At 43.8% G+C, this 3,338-nt stretch overlaps 1 pseudogene; it reads left to right on the top strand.

Annotated features, from left to right (window-relative positions):
• The window catches only part of LOC114629144, a 9,270-nt pseudogene extending 6,676 nt beyond the window's left edge, over nucleotides 1-2,594 (top strand).
• Nucleotides 2,595-3,338: the final 744 nt, after the last annotated feature.

Genomic DNA, 3,338 nt, shown 5'->3' with positions numbered 1-3,338 from the left:
AGTGGAGGGCCCTGCTGGGCATAGGTGGAAGAAGAGAACCTTGACCTCATGAAGGCTGGATGCCCCAGGGGGTGGGAATTTTGAGGGTGGGGAGGTGGGAGTGGGGGGGGGGTGTAGATAGAGGTTACATCCACAGAGAAGAAGGAGGAGGGGCGAGGGGATTGGGGGTTCCGAGGGGGTGGTGGGGGATGGGGTAAGGGGACAACATAGGAAATGTAAATAAATCATCCAATAAAAAAAAAAATTTATTTTTGAATAATGTAGCCAAGAAAGTTCTAAATTTGACAAAAAACCACGTATACAATTATATTATACATTAAGATTACATATATTAATATATACTAATATAGTAATATATGTGTGATATTCCACTTAATTTATTTCAGTAATTATTGAATGGCAACTATTTGCCAAATGCTATGCTAGGCATTAGGAATGTAAGGAAGATTGCTTTGGACCAACTCTCAAAGGGCCTTGAGATGATATGTAACCAGAAAATAATATTAAACACAGTGCTGAAATAACCTGTTGATCAGTAGAGAAAACTCTATGAGGAGAAGGTAGAGCAAGGGTCCTATGTGTAGCATCGATTAGGTCTATGGGACTGTGAATGATAAGTCTCTCAATGCACTCTGAACTGGGTTCTGAAAACATTGCTACCATGGTTATAATGCAATCACACTAACGAGACGCCATCAGAGAATCATACTAATAAGAGTGAAATCCAGAACAAGTGTTTAGAGGGTGAATATACTTATAGAATAGTCACTCCAGGAGTTAATTAATGATAAGGAAATTTGGGATGTGGATTATGGAAATCCAATCAAGCAGAGTAAAGAAAACCCATGAGTTCATTGTGAGTCTAATGCTTTGTGACTCACACTATGCTTTAGGACTCAGCTGATGGGACTATTATAGTGAGTGCCCACAGTGATTAAGATCACAAAACAATAACAAAAAGATGGTAACTTTGGCTCTGAGATAGGAGACATTATTACATCACTCTTATGTTAAACAGGAAGATATAATAGATTGAACCATCCTTACAAATTTTAATAAAAGGTACCTTATCTATGAGTGGCAAAAAAAACATCATTAATAAACAATAATCACTGTGAATCGTTTGTGTATTAAATAGCAAACAATGGAGCAAGTCCTGATGTTATACCCTGGTTTCAGGACGTAGAGAAATCAAGCCAGACTGGAACTGGAAGTTCCTTTCCTGTTGCTAGTGTAGATGTTGTTATAAGTTACCAAATACATAGTGCTGTGAGAGGTCAAACAGGCTGCTGGGGCAGAAGAGCCACAGTCCTCCACAGACGTGAATCTAACCTGCAAGCAAGATGTGCCCATTAGTGAAAGTGTGTGCCGTCACAAGCCTGGACCATCAATCATGGCCATCCATCATGGCAGCTGTATACACCATCATGTATACAGATTTCAAATTGAATATGATGTCTAGGTGAAAAACAGACAAATTGACTCAAAGTGGTGAATTAAAAGGGTATGAAAAACCTCCAGACCATGTGTAGTCTTATATTTTCTGGTAAATACATACCTATATTTTATAAGCTCAAAATTGAGTTTCTGCTCAACATGATTAATTAAAATGGAAGAAATTTTTAATATTAGAAATGTACTAAATTGTTGGCTTCTATGGATTATTGACCACTGAGATGACGTATAACTGCTATAGAAAATTGAATTTGTCAGAATAGTTGAAGATATAATTTTTTTCACTTACAAAACTAAATTTGTAGTATGTTTCAATAATAAGAAGTAAAATACCACAGCGATCCTCAGTTGCTGCCGCATCCTCTACCTGTCGTCATAGTGCCTACAAGCTGGTGCTGATCCGGCACGGCGAGAGCGCCTGGAACCTGGAGAACCGCTTCAGCGGCTGGTACGACTCTGACCTGAGCCCAGCGGGCCACGAGGAGGAGAAGCGCAGCGGGCAGGCGTTGCGAGATGCTGGCTATGAATTTGACATCTGCTTCACCTCTGTGCAGAAGAGAGCAATCCGGACCCTCTGGACAGTCCTGGATGCCATTGACCAGATGTGGTTGCCAGTGGTCAGGACTTGGCGCCTCAAAGAGCGACACTATGGGGGTCTAACAGGTCTCAATAAAGCAGAAACGGCTGCTAAGCATAGTGAGGCGCAGGTAAAGATCTGGAGGCGATCTTACGATGTCCCCCCACCTCCCATGGAGCCTGATCATCCCTTCTACAGCAACATCAGCAAGGATCGCAGGTACGCAGACCTTACTGAGGACCAGCTACCCTCCTGTGAGAGCCTGAAGGATACTATTGCCAGAGCACTGCCCTTCTGGAATGAAGAAATTGTCCCCCAGATCAAGGAGGGGAAAAGGGTCTTGATTGCCGCCCATGGCAACAGCCTTCGGGGCATCGTCAAGCATCTGGAGGGTCTCTCAGAAGAGGCCATCATGGAGCTGAACCTGCCCACGGGCATTCCCATCGTCTATGAGTTGGACAAGAACTTGAACCCCATCAAGCCCATGCAGTTCCTGGGGGACGAGGAGACTGTGCGTAAAGCCATGGAGGCTGTGTCTGCTCAGGGCGAGATGAAGAAGTGAAGGCGGGGCGGCAGACTCCTCTCCCAACACCCTCCCTGCCTGTTCTGCCTCCTGTACCCTCCCCAGCGCCCATCACACTGACTACATCTTTAGGATCTTAAGTTTAAGTTGTAGCTGCAGATGGGGACCTGTGGCTCCCATTTTCAGTTTAGTGTTTTATCCCCTGTACCCACTCCCTTCATAGAATCTAGTCAGGATAACACCTCTGGGGGTGCAGGTTCTTGGTCCACATCCAGGGACGGCTCCCTGTACCAGGAGAGTTGAGAGATAGTAATTATAGTTTTTGTTAGCTCTTTGTTTACTAAGGGTCTGCTTAGGAAGAAGTCAGGGAGGAACTGTGCTGTGGTATGACCAATGAGAAGCTGCAGTCCAGTTTTGTCCCTGTCACCTGTCCTGCACTCTTACTGCAATTAGGTAACTGGGGGCATAGTCATTCCAGTGGAGAGTGAAAGTAACCTCATGGTGATTTAAAAGACCCTACTTTCTCTCTGACCCTAAAGGAGCTGCTGGCCCTAGAAGGTTGGGATCAATCTTGTCAAGTCTATGTGTTACATTTACGTTTACAAAAAAAAGTATATATACATTCTATCAGCACACAAAAGCAACTCTGAGGTTGCTAGTGGCAGTTGAAACAGTCCTATGTGGTCACCAGAAAATAAGCCATTCCTCATATCAAATGGGATAAACTCCTTGTACCTCTTGCTATGTTTGGATCCCTTTGCCTTGTTTTGTAGAGGTGAAGTG

Source organism: Grammomys surdaster, unplaced genomic scaffold, assembly GCF_004785775.1.
Source record: "Grammomys surdaster isolate TR1022 unplaced genomic scaffold, NIH_TR_1.0 278, whole genome shotgun sequence".
Lineage (NCBI taxonomy): Eukaryota > Metazoa > Chordata > Mammalia > Rodentia > Muridae > Grammomys > Grammomys surdaster.
The sequence above is the reverse complement of the archived record's forward strand: the minus strand, read 5'-3'. Positions and strand labels throughout refer to the sequence as shown.